Here is an 18,755-nt window from a genome sequence, read left to right on the forward strand (position 1 = left end):
CGGTGGCTCACGTCTGTAATCCCAGCACTTTGAGAGGCCGAGGCGAGCAGATCACGGGGTCAGGAGATCGAGACCATCCTGGCTAACATGGTGAAAACTCGTCTCTACTAAAAATACAAAAAAAAAATAAAAAATTAGCCGGGCATGGTGGCAGGCACCTGTAGTCCCAGCTACTCAGGAGGCTGAGGCAGGAGAATGACGTGAACCCGGGAGGTGGAGCTTGCAGTGAGTTGAGATCACGCCACTGCACTCCAGCCTGGGTGACAGAGCAAGACTCCATCTCAAAAAAAAAAAGAAGCTTGGCCAACATAGCAAAACTCTGTCTCTACTAAACTACAAAAACTTAGCTGGTCATGGTGGTGCGTGCCTGTAGTCCCAGCTACTCAGGAGGCTGAGGCACAAGAATCGCTTGAACCCAGAGGCAGAGGCTGCAGTGAGTCGAGAATGTGCCACTGCACTCCAGCGTGGGCGACAGAGTGAGACTCTGTCTTAAAAAAAAAAAAAAAAAATGGAATCCGACTCTTACACTTTTGGTTGGCTGAAAAATAGGGAAAAAAAACCTCAGCCTTATTTATAGACGGATCATCCTGATGTTTGGAGGAAGCTGCAAACAGACTGATACATCACAACCTGCCTTGAGTGGTTGTGATGTGGCCAGGGATGTAGAGAAATCCTCTCCGTGGCCTGAAGTTGGACCAGTACAAGTGGGCATTACCTTTGTGTTGGGAGAAGTGCCCTGAAGTAAAGATATATGTGTGCTTTTGTGGGAAATGGCTTGTCTCCTCGTTCGGAAGCATCGCAGATCAGTGACAAGTATATATAGAACAAGGGCACGAAATTACTGGAGCGGGCAAAGTGAATGGATATTTATGTCCCATGTCAGAGCCTATAAAAAGAAACCCACTGTAGAAGAGGGGAGGGGAACCTAGTAGTTAAGGTTAACCAGGCTCAGTCCTCAGCCATCCCAATCCTTGCACTCTAGGGATATAAACATAGTCACCAAGGTGTTAGGGATGGAGGGTTTTTTGTTTTTTTTGTTTGTTTGTTTTTGTTTTTGTTTTTTGAGACAGAGTCTCGCTCTGTCACCAGGCTGTAGTGCAATGGCACGATCTCAGCTCACTGCAACCTGTGATTACAGGTGTGAGCCACCGTGCCTGGCCACTCATAAAGTTTTATTGTGCCCGCTGTTCCATCTCACTGCCTCATTTTCATTCCTGTACATCCTGAGTTCATATCTCGATAAACTCCCTGTACTCCAGTAATCATCTCACAGTTTACTGCCATAGAATATCAAAAGTAAGAAATTATTTCTATTAATGAACACCCAATTTTCACACTTTCCCCTCTCACTGCTGTAGATTGTCACTTCATACTCATTTTCTGAAATATCTTCTCCCTCTTTTTGCCCCATTCTGTGGCACTCACCATGCAAAGCTCTAAACCTAGATTGAACATTAGCCCAACATTTTCTGAGGTGACCCAGGCTGTTTGGAAGTTCTGGGAAAAACCTTCACCCTACAGACCTCTCAGACCTCTTCCCATCCCTCAGTGAACTAAAATCTCTGGAGGATCCAGTTTCTCAGATGCCCAGTATTTTCTAGCCTTGTCATTGCCAGTTTTGAGGGGAAACCATTTATCCACACCGATTAAAGGAATGTCAGCTGAGGTTTTCTGTTAGTCTTCCTAAATTGTGGCAGCCAGTGTCTCCCCATGAGTTCCGTGCAAACCCCCACATGGCTCTGTACATCTTTCTCTTTGCAAAATTAATATTTGCAGTATATAAAATGATACGTCAGATGTATGGTTGTCTTTCCTAAATCTATACCCCCATCCCTATGTTTTCACTTACTATAAAGGAAGTTCAAATTTTGTATTATTTTCTTGCATGTTTTCTTATATATCATTCCTTTTTTTTTTTTTTTTTTTTTTGGACAGGTCTAGGGGAATATCTAAGGTGTAGTCTTGAATTATCTCTAAGTTTAAATATTCTATTAATTTTTTGCCTTTTTTATTTTTTTATTTATTTTTTATTTTTTGTTTTTATTTTTATTTATTTTTTTTGAGACGGAGTCTTTCTCTGTCGCCCGGGCTGGAGTGCAGTGGCCCGATCTCAGCTCACTGCAAGCTCCGCCTCCCGGGTTCACGCCATTCTCCTGTCTCAGCCTCCCGAGTAGCTGGGACTACAGGCGCCCGCCACCACGCCCAGCTAATTTTTTTGTATTTTTAGTAGAGACGGGGTTTCACCGTGTTAGCCGGGATGGTCTCGATCTCCTGACCTCGTGATCCGCCCGTCTCGGCCTCCCAAAGTGCTGGGATTACAGGCTTGAGCCACCGCGCCCGGCCCCAGAACTGTACCAATGTTATGGCTGCCTTTTTTGATATTATTACTGAGATAATGAATCTTAAAGCAGACTGGTTTGTTTAGAGATTTAACCCTTTATTCTCATTATACTAAAATTGTTTTATGTAATTTGAATTCATGTTTAAAACTGTAAAGTATGTTTTCCTGCTGATGTTTTCTCCCTTATTTCTATGTGTCAGATACAAATCTGCATTTTTTGTGTATTTGTGTTTAATAATTACAGGTATGTATTTTCTAGACTTCGACTTAATATATTTATATGACATTATACCTTAGATATGTAAGCTATGAACTAATTATTACTGTATATTTTTAACTCATCAAAAATTACTGCCTACTTATTCAATAATTTATTCCATGTTCTTTTCATGTGATAGCTAATGTATTTGGGCTTAAATGCATCTTCTTATTTTATGCTTATCTTTTCTTCAGTTTTGTTTCTTGTGCTTTCTTTTAAAAACATATAGATTATTAATATTAATTTTCCTTTTAATTTGGAATGTATACACTCATTTTGTTAGTCTTTAAGCTGAAAATGATTGCACATGTATTTAACACATCAGGGTATAGAGTTATTAATACCTTTACCCTCCTCTTGGATAATATAAGGCAGGTTATCATGTAGTGGTATTGAGGCATAGTAATTCTGTTGTTCTACTCAACAAGGGGATATTGTTCATGTTTTATACAGATAATGAATAATTGTATTGATCCACAGATGCATTCCTTATATCATGCAGATCTTTGTCCTAGAATCACTTTTCTTTTTTTTTTTTTTTTTTTTTTTGAGGCAGAGTCTCGCTCTGTCGCCCGGACTGGAGTGCAGTGGCCAGATCTCAGCTCACTGCAAGCTCCGCCTCCCGGGTTTACGCCATTCTCCTGCCTCAGCCTCCCGAGTAGCTGGGACTACAGGCGCCGGCCACCTCGCCCGGCTAGTTTTTGTATTTTTAGTAGAGACGGGGTTTCACCGTGTTAGCCGGGATGGTCTCGATCTCCTGACCTCGTGATCCGCCCGTCTCGGCCTCCCAAAGTGCTGGGATTACAGGCTTGAGCCACCACGCCCGGCCGGAATCACTTTTCTTTTGCCTTAAATTTAACCTTTCAGGTTACCTTTTTACCTAAAATTTTCATTTTTTACTTCATATGGTCTTATTTTATACTCTTTCTTGAAAAACACTATTGCTGTGGATAGAAATCTAAGTTTGCACTTATTTCTTCAGTAACTTCACTGTATCCTTCCACTACATCCATGAGTCACTATATACTGGATGTGAGTGGAGACAATTTATATTGTGACTATAGTTTTCCTGTGCTACAGAAACAAAATTTGAATCTGATGCAAAGGAAAATACACCCTAGAGATTGTAACAGTGATATGGGGTCAGTGATTGGAGGATACTGAGTTGTTGGAATAATGGAGTGACAGGGTAGAATGCATAGTAGAAATAATAAAATCTGTATCTGGTGAACAAATGGATGGATCGTGCCATGAATTGGCTAGATGCTAACTAATCACATTTTCATTTGTTTGTTTGTTTCTGAACACCTGGGGGAAAGCATGTTCCAGCTTTCCTTACACTTAATTTGGGGCCATGTGAGTGAGCTGTGGACAATGGAATATGGGCAGAAGTGATTATGAAATTGTGTCTTGGCCGGGCGCGGTGGCTCAAGCCTGTAATCCCAGCACTTTGGGAGGCCGAGACAGGAGGATCACGAGGTCAGGAGATCGAGACCATCCTGGCTAACATGGTGAAACCCCGTCTCTACTAAAAAATACAAAAAACTAGCCAGGCGAGGTGGTGGGTGCCTGTAGTCCCAGCTACTCGGGAGGCTGAGGCAGGAGAATGGCGTAAACCCAGGAGGCGGAGCTTGCAGTGAACTGAGATCCGGCCACTGCACTCCAGCCTGGGCCACAGAGCGAGACTCTGTCTCAAAAAAAAAAAAAAAAAAGAAATTGTGTCTTAATTGTGTTTTCATTCATGCAGCATTCTAGAGATATCTTCAGTGGTTCCCTTTTTCATACCTTCCCAAAATTTAGTGGTCCCATGGGAGCTGCAGGTTCAGGTGATGGGTTGATGGTGGTGTTTTGTTTTTGTTTTTGTTTTTGATACAGAGTTTTGCTCTTATCGCCCAGACTGGAATGCAATGGCACGATCTCAGCTCACTGAAACCTCCGCCTCCTGGGTTCAAGCAATTCTCCTGCCTCAGCCTCCCAAGTAGCTGGGATTACAGGGGCCCACTACCACTCCTGGCTAATTTTTGTATTTTTAGTAGGGACGGGGCTTCACCATGTTGGCCAGGCTGCTCTTGAACTCCTGACCTCAGGTGATCCACCCACCTCAGCCTCTCAAAGTGCTGGGATTACAGGCATGAGCCACTGTGCCCGGGGGTGATGGTGATTTTTTTTGTTGTTTGTTGTTTTTTTGTTTTTTTGCTTTTTTGGAGACAACAAGAGTTTCACGCTTGTTGCCCAGGCTGGAGTGCAATGGTGTGATCTCCACTCACCACAACCTCAGCCTCCCGGGTCCAAGCAATTCTCCTGCCTCAGCCTTCAGAGTAGCTGGGATTATAGGCGTATGCCACCACACCCAGCTAATTTTGTACTTTTAGTAGACACGGGGTTTCTCCATGTCTACATGTTGGTCACGCTGGTCTCAAACTCCCAACCTCAGGTGATCTGCCTGCCTCGGCCTCCCAAAGTGCTGGGATTAAAGCCATGAGCCACCACACCCAGCCGGTGATGTTTTGATGAGGACAGGACATTACCTATGTCTCTTAGTTTCAGGCACGACCCTCTCATAATCAAGTTTGTGATTGAATCTACTTGCCTTGAGTGCCAGAAGGAAGAACAAGAGGTAGAGAGGCAGGTTTTGGCTACTGTGAATTAAAGATGAATCAGGAAGTATCCTCTAAAGTCACAAACTTGAAACTGGATGAATTCTACCCTCCACTTAGGTCTGAGGGCAATTAGTCCTGCTATTTCCAAAATTTGAATATTCTTTGTAAAATTTTAGTATTACAGACAGGGTCTTGCTCTGTTGCTCAGGCTAGAGTACAGTGGCGGGATCATAGCTCGTAGCAGCTTTGAACTCCTAGACTCAAGCCATTCTCCTCAGCCTCCCGAGTAACTGGGACTACAGTCCCAAAATTTGAATCTTGTGGCCTGTAATAATGAGTCTCAAGTAGCATGCCTACCTATGGTTTTAGGAACACTTTTTCTGAACTGTTTAAGAAATAACCCAAATGTGTGCTTTCATGTAAAACCTTTAATCATACCTACGAGGCTAGCTGCTGAGTTAGGGTGTCATTGTATTTTATGTTTTGATAAATGCCAAGGATCCTGCTGAGGCTTAGCCTCCCACAGAGTATATGTGAAAGCATTTTGATGTTAATGCTAATGACAATAATAACAATAGTTCTTTTTAAAATTGAATACAGGCCGGGCGCGGTGGCTCAAGCCTGTAATCCCAGCACTTTGGGAGGCCGAGACGGGCGGATCACGAGGTCAGGAGATCGAGACCATCCTGGCTAACACAGTGAAACCCCGTCTCTACTAAAAATACAAAAAACTAGCTGGGCGAGGTGGTGGGCGCCTGTGGTCCCAGCTACTCGGGAGGCTGAGGCAGGAGAATGGCATAAACCTGGGAGGCGGAGCTTGCAGTGAGCTGAGATCCTGCCACTGCACTCCAGACCGGGCGACAGAGCGAGACTCCGTCTCAAAAAAAAAAAAAAAAAAAAATGAATACAATGTGATAACAGTTTTTATGTACATTCCTATGAGGAGCAAAGTAGTATTTCCCATTCTAGTCATGGTATTGTCACAGACGCTAAATCCCATCCCTAGAGTTCCTGATTCAGTAGGCCTGTGTCAGGCCATAGAGCCTGCATCTCTATCAAGTTCTCAGGTTATGAAGATGCTACTGGTCTAGGGACCACAACTTTGTAACCACTGAATTAAAGGCCCTTTTATTAATGTTACTGCCTGGCAGCTCCTGGAGCAAAAGACTGAATTTATTTTTCATTTTAAATCTTGGACCCCAGCTCTGGGAGAGGTGAAGGGGTGAGTCCAGGGCCACACAGGAAAATCAGGAACGAGTCTTCCCTGCCTCCAATATCCACAGAAATGTGAGTACTCTGAGGTAAGGACCCCTGTGGTTGGAACCCTGGAACTTTACTTCTACACTATTTCCTAGTGGTGCCACTTTACCCACAGAGAACCGAACAGGCACAAGCACATGGGAATATATGGGACTTTACCCAGAATTCCATTGCTTGCACTTTCTCACGAAAGTCTGAGCCAATGATAACTCAGGAGAGGGTCCTTTCCTGTGGTGTCAGGGAGGGACTTCCGGTTTCCCTTGGAAAGAACTTTCTATGGTTGTATTTTCCGCTCCGGCCACGTGGTCTGTACAGCTACTGCAAGATGCCCTCTCTGGGACGCTGGAGAAAGATCGAGAGCCCCAGCTCCGTCTCTGTCTCCCTGAGACTCAGCGTTCCAGACTGGCTCAGGTGGCCTGGCACCTCAGGTTTGCTGTGCGCCCTCCAGGAACATGCGTGCTCCGGTCCTGCATGGTCCCGCACCCACACTACGTTGCCATAGCCCCCCAAGCAGTGGCCTGAGCGTTGTACGCTTTTTTTTTTTTTTTTTTTTTTTTGGGATACGGAGCCTCACCGTGTCTCAGGGGCTGGAGTGCAGTGGCTGATCTCGGATCACTGCAATCTCCACCTCCAGGGTTCAAGCGATTCCCCTGCCTCAGCCTACCGAGTAGGTGCAACTACAGGTACGCACCACCATGCCCGGCTAATTTTTTGTATTTTAGTAGAGACAGGGTTTCACCATGTTGGCCAGGATGGTCTCAATCTCCTGACCTGATGATCCACCCACCTCCACCTCCCAAAGTGCTGGGATTATAGGCATGAGCCACTGCTCCCAGCCCCTTGTAAGCATTTTGCACTACTTTGTAGTGATGCTCAGAAGGCAACAAGCACCCTGAAGTGACCCCACCCAAGGTAGGGCTAGACTGGGTCCCCGGGGCTCTCCTTGTTGCCTGCCTTTCATGCTTGCATCTTCATGTTGGGTGGCCGGGTTGGTACTGATGAAGTCAGTGCAGGTGAATGGAGGGGAACCAGGGGCCTCACCTTCTCAGATTTTCTTGGTCTCTATCCTCTTCGTGGCAGGCAGTGGTGTCCTAAGACTTTACTGCTCTTTCTCCCTGTTCTTTGTATCAGTGTCTTTATATGGACTCATTTTTGGCCCAGGATCCTGAGCCCACGCGAAAAGATAAGTTCTCATTATTGGCAACAAATGGGTTAACCTGCAGGGAAGGGTGTCCTAGTCAGGGGAACAGGAGTGTGCGAATACTTGGAGATGAGACTGAGTTGAGAATGATCAAGATTTCCATGATACTTGTGGGAACAGAAAACAGTGGGGCAGAAGTCAGGCCTGAAATGGCAACCTAAGGAGCTAGGCCTTTCTTCTGAAAATTTGCATCAGGGCATTGAGGTGATTTTGAAACAGCCAGGTGGGAAGGAGTCCCCCAAAAACCTCCAACCAGCCTGCCCACTGGGGTGGAGCCTCGGGAAGTTCGCCATTTGCAGCAGGGAGAAGCCTGGCCCCTCCTCTTCCTGTGTGGAACCGGGGATTCAAACGGGGTGTGCGGGTGGAGCATGGGGGTCGGGGGAGAGGTGTGGGAGTGTGGGGGGAAGCACTTTAGCAAGGGACTCTGGCCCTGTGGAGAGTCCCCGTTTCCCCCTTTTCTTCCTTTTCACCCGATAAAACCCTGCTTTACTCATCCTTCAAACTGTCTGGGAGCCTAAATTTTTTTGATGGTGGGACAGACAAGGACCCCATCTTTAGCTGAACTAGGGAAAAGTCCTGTAACAATTTGTCAGATTGGCCACGTGTGGTGGCTCACGCCTATAATCCCAACACTTTGGGAGGCCAAGGCGGGCGGATCATCTGAGATCAGGAGTTTGAGACCAGCCTGGCCAACATGGTGAAACAGCGTCTCTACTTCAAAAAGAAAACCAAACAAACATTAGCCATGTGTGGTGGCCAGTGCCTGTAGTCCCTGAGGGAGGAGAATCACTTTGACCCGGTAGGTGGAGGTTGCAGTGAGCTGGGATCATGCCACTGTACTCCAGCCTAGGTGACAGAGCAAGACTCCATCACACACACACACACACACACACACACACACGGACACAAATTTCATAGATTACATACAATAGGTTCCTTCTGGATGCAGAGTTGAGACTAAAAGTTGATGGGGGAGACAGAGACCACGTAGGAGTATGAACTGACAGCCTTAAGGCTGTAGTACTGGGGGCTTATGGAAAAAGGTTGAGGTGAATGATTGTGCTTGGAAGCGTAGTCTGGACGAAACCAGAACTGGTGGACAGGAGACCATTTGGACTCTGCATGCCAGATCCATAGCTTAGATGACTGCCTGCCTGTCCGGTTCTGCTCTTGATTAGTTATAGTGATCACAGGGACATGAGGAAGGAGCACACACTTGTGGTGTCAAGGCCTTGTATTTTCTCTGAGTTGGGAGGCTGGGGAGGAGAGGGACCAGGGTATATGTGTGTGAGTGGATAGACTGTTGGTGCTCTATGGAGAGATGCTGCTTGTGAGCCCAGCTGTCTCCATCATGAAAAGGTCGTGTGACCTTTGAGGATGTGTTCATGTACTTCTGGGAGGGGTGGGAACTCTTTGACGAGGCTCAAAGACTCTGGCCCAGTGATGTGAAGCACTTTGCACTCGTAACCACACTGGGAAAACCCTGCTTTAGTTATCTGTTGCAACATGGAAAATTACCCCAAAGTTTAGTGGATTGACAAAACAGACATTTATTCTCTCAGTTTCTGTGAGTTAAGAATTAGGTACAATTGGCCGGGCGCGGTGGCTCAAGCCTGTAATCCCAGCACTTTGGGAGGCCGAGACGGGTGGATCACGAGGTCAGGAGATCGAGACCATCCTGGCTAACACGGTAAAACCCCATCTCTACTAAAAAAAATACAAAAAACTAGCCAGGTGTGGTGGCGGGCACCTGTAGTCCCAGCTACTCAGGAGGCTGAGGCAGGAGAATGGTGTGAACCCGGGAGGCGGAGCTTGCAGTGAGCTGAAGTGAGCTGAGATCCGGCCACTGCACTCCAGCCCAGGCGGCAGAGCGAGACTCCATCTCAAAAAAAAAAAAAAAGAATTAGGTACAACTTACTGGGGTACTTCTAGCTCAAGTTCTTTTCATGACTATATGGCCTAATTATCCTACAGGGCTGCTATCTCATCTGAAGGATAAGTGGACAAGCTTACACACATGAGGAGGAAGCTGTTGGACTGAATTAGTCAGTTCCCTGCTGGCAATTGGCAAGAAGCCTCCCTGAGATTCTTGTCTTGTTGTCTCTACCATAGGCAGGTCACCATCAGACATTTGGTTTTCACAAGAATGAACAAGAGACAGCATCCACGAGGAAGCTGGTATTTTTGTAATTTATTCTCATAAATGACTTCCTGTCACTTTTGCTATATTCTGTGCATTCTAAAAGAGTTGCAGGGTCTAGTCAAAACTCAACCGATAGGACTTAATAAGGGTATAGATATCGGGGCTTGGGTTTAATTCCTAATTTCCTGGGCTGGGTTTTGTTCTTCACTTTTTCCTCATGGACCAGCTGTCTCTGTCCAACGTTGTGTCGTGGCATGACTCCTTTCCCTGGTTTCCTAGAGTATGGGATATGAGTACCATGGCTGGGCACTGTGCATCACCTTCTCCTTCCCCTAAGCAGCCCCAATATTTACTGCCCTAAAACTTTGCAATGAAGGATTTGGGAGTCAGGAGTCTTGTAAAATATTCAACAGATTTCAGGGGGCTGGTCTGTCTTGGCTGGGTGAGCAGCTGCGCTCAGATTCTGCCTCCTTCCTCTAATAGTTGTTTTTTGAGACCTGATTGTTTGATGAATTGCAGCAACATTTTTCACAGAATTAGAAAAAACTATTCTAAAATTCACATGAAACCAAAAAAGAGCCCAAACAGGCTCTAAAGAATCCTAAGCAAAAAGAAGAAAGTTGAAGGCATCACGTTTTACCCAGCTTCAAACTGTACCAGACAGTGAGAGTCACCAAAACGGCATGGTACCGGAAACAAACAAACAAACAAACAAAAACCAGACACATAGACCAACGGAACAAACTAGAGAACCCAGAAATAAAGCTGCCTACAATCATCTGATTTTCAACAAAGTCAGCAAAAACAAACCATGGAGAAAGGACTCTCTATTTAATAAGTGCTGCTGGGATAACTGGCTAGCCATACGCAGAAGATTGCAACTGGATCCTTTCCTTCCACAATGTACAAAATTCAACTCAAGATGGAATAAAGACTTAAATGTAAAACCTAAAACTATTAAAAAAAAAAAAAACCTAGCATAAAACCTAGGAAAATACATTCCAAATATAGGCCCTGGTAATGATTTCATGATGGAGATGCCAAGAGCAATTGCAACAAAAGCAAAATAGACAAATGAGACCTGACTAAACTAAGGAGCTTCTACACAGCAAAATAAACCATCAACAAGTAAACAGACAACCTACTCAAGGGAAGAAAAAAATTGCAAACTGCGCCTCTGACAGTGGTCTCAGAATCTGTAAGGGAGTTAAACAAATTAACAAGCCAAAAACAACCCCATTAAAAATGGACAAAGGACATGAACAAACACTTTTCAAAAGAAGACAAACATGCAGCCAACAGGCATATGAAAAAAAAGTGGTTAACATCACTAATCGTTAGAGAAATGCAAATCAAAACCACAATGAAATGCTATCTCACACCAGTCAACATGGCTGTTAGAAAGTCACAAAATAGGCCAGGCATGGTAGCTCAAGCCTGTAATCCCAGCACTTTGGGAGGTCAAGGTGGGTGGATCACCTGAGGTCAGGAATTCGAGATCAGCCTGACTAATACGGAGAAATCCTGTTTCTACTAAACTACAAAATTAGCCAGGCAGGGTGGTGCATGCCTGTAATCCTAGCTACTTGGGAGGCTGAGGCATGAGAATCACTTGAACCCAGGAGGCAGAGGTTGCAGTGACCTGAGATTGTGCCATTGTACTCCAGCCTGGGCAACAAGAGCGAAACCCCATCTCAAAAAAAAAAAAAAAGAAAGAAAGTCAGAAAATAATAGATGTTGGAGAGATTGTTGAGAAAAGGGAATGCTTATACACTGCTGCTGGGAAAGTAAATTAGTTCAGCCATTGTGGAAAGCAGTTTGGAGGTTTCTCAAAGAACTTAAGACCTTCTGGCTGGGTGCGATGGCTCCCGCCTGTAATCCCAGCATTTTGGGAGGCCAAGGCAGGCTGATCACCTGAGGTCAGAAGTTCGAGACCAGCCTGGCTAACATGGTAAACCCCGTGTCTACTAAAAATACAAAAAAGTAGCCGGGCATGGTGGCGCCCACCTGTAATCCCAGCTACTTGGGAGGCTGAAGCAGGAGAATTACTTGAACCTGGGAGGCAGAGGTTGCAGTGAGCTGAGATCGCCACATTGCAAAAACAACAACAACAGCAACAAAACAAAAAACAGAACTTCCACTTGATTCAGCAATCCCATTACTAGGTATATACCCAAAAATATATAAATCTTTCTACCAAAAAGACACATGCACCTGTACATTTATTGCAGCATTATTCACAATAGCAAAGACATGGATCAACCTAGATACCCATCAACAGTGGAATGGATAAAGAAAATGAAGTACATATACACTATGGAATATTGCAGCAAGATGGATGCAGCTGGAGGCCATTACCCGAAATGAATTAATGCAGGAACAGAAAGACAAATACTGCATGTTCTCACTTATAAGTGAGAATACACATGGATTAAATATTAAGTACACATGGACACTAAGAAGGAAATAGTAGTCACTGAGGCCTACTTCAAGGTGGAGGGTGGGAGGAGGGTGAGTATTGAAAAACTACTTACTGGTATGTTCGTTACCTTGGTGACGAAATGGTCTGTACACCAAACCCCTGTGACTTGCAATTAACCTATGAAACAAACCTGCACATGTACCTGCAGAACCTAAAATAAACATGAGAAAGAAAAAAATAGATTTGTATATACTTTGTGATAGCAAGTGATAAAATAGACTAGTATCTACATATATTTTATGCATTCGTGACATCTGGCTTTTCTTAATGTTTTCCATATTTCTAGGTTACACAGTTCATCTGTGAATTTTTTCCAATTTTTCATATCTCCAAAATTTTTCCTACCTATCTGTTGAAAAAAATTATGTATGAGTGAACCCACACAGTTCAAACTTGTATCATGTAAGGGTCAACTGTAGTCATAAAATGGAAGAAAACACAGCAATGAAAACTACTGCTTCACATACACAGAAATAAAAATAAGACAAAAAACCCCACAACTACTAGTTCATGCAACAGCACCAGTGAATCTCATAGAAAAAGACATTGATGATAATATGTCAGATACATACTGTAGAGTTCTGTAGATAAGTCCAAAAATAAAAAAAAAACCAGGCAAATCTTATGCATGGTGATAAAGGACAGAATAATGGTTACCTCTTTTCAGGGCTGTTGAGAATTTTCTGCATCTTTGTATAAGTGGGGTTTATGTGGATGTTGATATGCAAATATTCATCAAATGCTGAACACTGACAGTTTGTCCATTTTATCTTGTTTAAATTACACATATGAAAAATAGATGAAAAGATATAGTAAATACCAATACACACACCCCAGATAATAAAAAGTAGAATTGGTAATATCAAAATTTTAAAACGCGACTCAGATTACAAATTCCATCTTATACTTTAGAGGAAACTTACCTAGAATTTTACTTTGCTCATTTTCTTTTTTCATTCATCGTTTGACACCTTACGTGAGTATCACTAATACTTTTTTTGTTTGATTTTGAAATTCATATGAATGGAATCATTCTCTTAGTGTGCTTTTCTTTGCTGTGGATTATTTTCAGTGTTTTTGAGGTACATTTATCATTTTTAATGATCATTCTTTATTTACTTATAGGATCTGTATTTAAAGTTATTACTGTCCTTATAAAATTGTATTAAAAAATCTCTAAAGAATATATTGTAGGTACAGTGGCTCACGCCTGTAATCCCAGCACTTTGGGAGGCCGGGGCAGGTGGATCACCTGAGGTCAGGAGTTCGAAACAAGCCTGGCTAACACAGTGAAAGCCCGCCTCTACTGAAAATACAAAAAATTAGCCGGGCATAGTGGCGGGCGCCTGTAGTCCCAGCTACTTGGGAGGCTGAGGCAGGAGAATGGTGTGAACCGAGGAGGCGGAGCTTGCAGTGAGCCGAGGTCACGCCAGTGCACTCCAGCCTGGGCGACAGAGCAAGACTCCATCTCCAAAATTAAAAAAAAGGATATATTGTAGTACCATTATTTGAAACTGTCTTTTGTGATGCATGAGTTATTCAATATCTTGTAACTTAATTTCCAAATGCTTCTTTTTATATTTTCCATGTATCTCTCTTATTGATTCATATCTTGATAGCATCCTATGTCTTATTTCACTCCATGTGAATTGAAGATACTTTTTAGTTATCTATATTGATAGTTCTGTAAATATTCAGTTGTACTAAATATAAGCATCCTATATTTGTATTTATTAGGCCAGAATTATCAATCTTAGCCTGAGAATTCACTGGAACTTTAACAATTTTATATTGGTTGTTTCTACTAATTGCTGAGATAACAGACATAAAAATGCTCAACATATTCATAGATTTATGTCTTTATCCTTTTAAAAATTGTTGCTTTAGGTAATACAAATCAGCATTATACATTACATACAGTTCAAAATATAATTTCTTTTTTGTTATTTTTATTTTTTATTTTTATTTTTTTTATTATACTTTAAGTTCTAGGGTACATGTGCATAACGTTTATATCATGTATAACACCCCAATGCAATCCCTCCCTCTCAAAATATAATTTCTTGGTGATCGTTTCTTTCTTTTTTCTTTGTTTTCTTTCTTTTTTTTTTTTTTTTTTTTTTTTCTTTGTTGAGATGGAGTTTAGCTCTTGTCACCCTGTCTGGAGTGCAATGGCATGACCTCTCAGCTCACTGCAACCTCCGCCTGCTGGTTTCAAGCTATTCTCTTGTCTCAGCCTCCTGAGTAGCTGGGACTACAGGTGCCTGCCACCACGCCTGGCTAATTTTGTATTTTTAGTGGAGACAGGGTTTCACCATGTTGGCCAGGCTGGTCTCGAACTCCTGATTCGCCTGCCTTGGCCTGCCAAAGTGCTGGGATTACAGGCATGAGCCACCGTGCTTGGCCAGCGATTGTTTCTTTAATACTGATACTTTCTGATATAAATTTTTATTTTCATGTGTTAATTCTTTGTTGTATGAAATATATTTTTCCCAAAGCTGTTTCATATGGTTTTCTAATATTATACTCTAGAAGTGTTTCTTGTATCCATACTACTGTTGGATTTTTTGTTTTGTTTTGTTTTTTTAGTGAGAGACAGTCTTACTGTGTCACCCAGGCTGGAGTACCGTGACACTATCAAAACTCTCTGCAGCCTTGGCTCAAGTCATCATCCTGGCTCAGCTCCTAGGTAGCTAGGATTACAGGCTTGTGCCACCACACCCTGCTATTACTTTTTTTTTTTTTTTTTTTTTTTTGGTAGAGATGGGGCCTGGCTACGTGGCTCAGGCTGATCTATTAATAGAATTCCTGACCTCAAGTAATTCTCTTGCTTCAGCCTCCCACAGTGCAGAAATTATAGGCATGAGCCACTGTGCCTGGCCTTTTGGAAAGTTTTAGCACATCAAAACTTACTAACTGCTAATTTGAGAATTTATTCCATACTCATTTCATGAGATAGCTGATATATTTGGGTTTATATACATCCTCTGGTTGTGTGTGTGTGTTTCTTTGCCTTACTCATTGTGTGTACTTTATTTTTTTAATGTTTTATTTCTTTACATTTCCATTTTTCTTCAAATTTGTAAGATATATACTCTGATTCAGTTAATGTTTAAGCTTTAAAACAGTTATTTAATACATTATAGAGTTAATGTCTTTGCTCTCCTCAAGAAATATAAGAAATTTGTACATTGGTTAATTTGCCCATATCAATTTATATACTATTGAGGATATGCATGGTAATTCCACCATTCTGTTTCCAAGAAGTAAGTATTAATCTTTTATTTTATTATTTATTTATTTATTTATTTTTATTTATTTATTTATTTTGAGATGGAGTCTCACTCTGTTGCCCAGGTTGGAGTGCAGTGGAGCAATCTCAGCTCACTGCAACCTCTGCTTCCCAGGTTCAAGTGATTCTCCTCCCTCAGCCTCCTGAGTAGCTGGGATTGCTGGCACACACCACCACGCCTGGCTAATTTTTGTACTTTTAGTAGAGACAGGGTTTCACCATGTTAGGCAGTCTGGTCTCGAACTCCTGAGCTTGTGATCCACCCACCTCGGCCTCCCAAAGTGCTGGGATTACAGGCGTGAGCCACCATGCCTGGCAGTATTAATATTTTATAAAGATCATGAGTGGTCTCTGGCCGGGCGCGGTGGCTCAAGCCTGTAATCCCAGCACTTTGGGAGGCCGAGACGGGCAGATCACGAGGTCAGGAGATCGAGACCATCCTAGCCAACACGGTGAAACCCGTCTCTACTAAAAAAATACAAAAAATTAGCCGGGCGTGGTGGGGGCGCCTGTAGTCCCAGCTACTCGGGAGGCGGAGGCGGGAGAAAGGCGGGAACCCGGGAGGCGGAGCTTGCAGTGAGCTGAGATCCGGCCACCGTGCTCCAGCCTGGGCGAAAGAGGGAGACTCCGTCTCAAAAAAAAAAAAAAAAAAAAAAAAGATGATGAGTGGTCTCATTAATCCATAGATGCACCCCTCTCAGATCCTCATTTCTTCTGTCATCACAGACCATTCACCTGGGATCACTTTCCTTCAACCTTAACAAAGATCTTTTTTTTTTTTTTTTGAGACGGAGTCTCGCTCTGTCGCGCAGGCTGGAGTGCAGTGGCCAGATCTCAGCTCACTGCAAGCTCCGCCTCCCGGGTTCACGCCATTCTCCTGCCTCAGCCTCCCGAGTAGCTGGGACTACAGGCGCCCGCCACCTCGCCCGGCTAGTTTTTTGTATTTTTTAGTAGAGACGGGGTTTCACTGTGTTCGCCAGGATGGTCTCGATCTCCTGACCTCGTGATCCGCCCGTCTCGGCCTCCCAAAGTGCTGGGATTACAGGCTTGAGCCACCGCACCCGGCCAACAAAGATCTTAAAAGTTTTATTTTATGCCAGTTATTTTTATCCATTAAATTTCTCATTTTGGGCTTTAAATAGTCTTATTTCAGTTTTTCTTAGTGCATTTGTTGTACATAGAAATCTGTTGGCAGTTATATCCGTAACTGCTTCAGTATGTTATTCCATTGTGTCCCTGACACCTAAATTTATATTGGCTTTGAGTGGAGACAGATAATTTATATTATACATATATAATTATGTATGTGTGTATATAAATTATGTATGTGTATGTATGTGTATATATAAATTATGTGTGTATATATTTTTCTTTAAATAAAATATGAATTATTTCTGTGTCATCTCATAAAATAAACCAGGTTATAAAATTTTAACTACCGTGACACCTAAGTGGACAGTGGAGTTAAAAACTATGAAGAGCAATTAGTCTTAATAGTTCTGTGTTTTGAATCATATGGCCTGTAAGAATGTGTCTTCTGGACCATACACCTACCTGTAGTTTATGAAACCCTCTTGCATGTGATTTTTTTCAATTAAATGAGTCTAGTGATATATAGCTGTGTTTTTGTGCAAAAATTATAACCATTACTGAGCCGGGCGCCATGGCTCACACTGTAATCCCAGCACTTTTGGAGGCCAAGGCTGGTGGATCACCTGAGGTCAGGAGTTCGAGTCCTGTCTGACCAACATGGAGAAACCCCATCTCTACTAAAAATAAAAAATTAGCCGGGCGCTGTGGTGTACGCTTGTAATCCCAGCTACTCAGGAGGCCGAGGCAGGAGAATCACTTGAACCTGGGAGGCCGAGGTTGCAGTGAGCCGAGATCACGCCATTGCACTTCAGCCTGGGCAACAAGAGCGAAACTCTGTCTCAAAAAAAAAAAAAAAAATTATAACTATTATCTATGATGCTACTTGATGAGTGAAGGAATGATTATACTTTTTTTGTTTTGTTTTTGTTTTTGAGACGGAGTCTTGCTCTGTCGCCCAGGCTGGAGTGCAGTGGCTCGATCTCACCTCACTGCAAGCTCTGTCTCCCGGGTTCACACCATTCTCCTGCCTCAGCCTCCCGAGTAACTGGGACTGCAGGTGCCCGCCACTACACCTGGCTAATTTTTTTTGTATTTTTAGTAGAGACGGGGTTTCACCGTGTTAGCCAGGTCGTCTCCATCTGTTGACCTCGTGATCCGCCCACCTCGGACTCCCAAAGTGCTGGGATTACAGGCGTGAGCCACCGCGCCTGGTTGTACTTTGGTTTTGTTTCGTTTTTTTCAAAATCACCACTGATCCTGAAAAGGTGGATCTTTGATTTATCTTTCTAAAACAGTGTGTGTGAGAACCTTGTGTTGAGCTTGTATGTATTTAGCACGATGTGCCAGGCCCAGCGTTAAGTACTTTTTACCTCACTTCCCATGTTTCCAATGAGGTTGGCTGTAGTATTTTTCATCTTACTGATTTTTGTTTGTTTGTTTGTTTGGCTAATGACTTTTAAAGACCTCCAGTTCTTGAACTTGAGCTAGGGTCCCATCCCCAGAGTTTATCAGAAGGTGTAGATTGGGTCCAAGAATTTACAGTTTTTATAAGTTAATAGTGAAGCTGATGCTGTAAAACCACGTATCAAATTGGGAATAAATGAATTAGAAGAGGCCATGTTACCTGCAAGCTCCTCCGCTTTTCACCATGAATAAAAATTTCCTGTGGCCTCACCAGAAGCAGATACCAGCACCATGCTTCCTGTGCAGCCAGCAGAAAGGTAGCAAATTACATCTCTTTTCTTTATATGTTAAAAAAAACTAGAAGGACATTCAATGTTTTACAAAAAGGCCCACAAACGAAATACAGACATTGTTCAATTTATTAATACGTTTCAATCTCCAAATCTGAGAGAGGTGAAGCAGGTCTCCCAGGGCCTCAGAAGCAGAAGGATTAAAGAATGGGTCCCTTGCTGGCGATTTCAGTGCCGTGGCCTTGTCCCAGGTGGCCATGGAAATCAGGGTGCATACCCTTTAAAAGCAGCTTTGGCCTCCGAAACACAGTTTTCACTCTTTCTTCCCTCCCAGCGCGACGCCTCTTGGCGGACATCCGGGAGAACCCGAAAGTCGCTCGTTGCCTGGTTG

Source organism: Trachypithecus francoisi, unplaced genomic scaffold (assembly GCF_009764315.1).
Source record: "Trachypithecus francoisi isolate TF-2019V2 unplaced genomic scaffold, Tfra_2.0 Lachesis_group12, whole genome shotgun sequence".
Lineage (NCBI taxonomy): Eukaryota > Metazoa > Chordata > Mammalia > Primates > Cercopithecidae > Trachypithecus > Trachypithecus francoisi.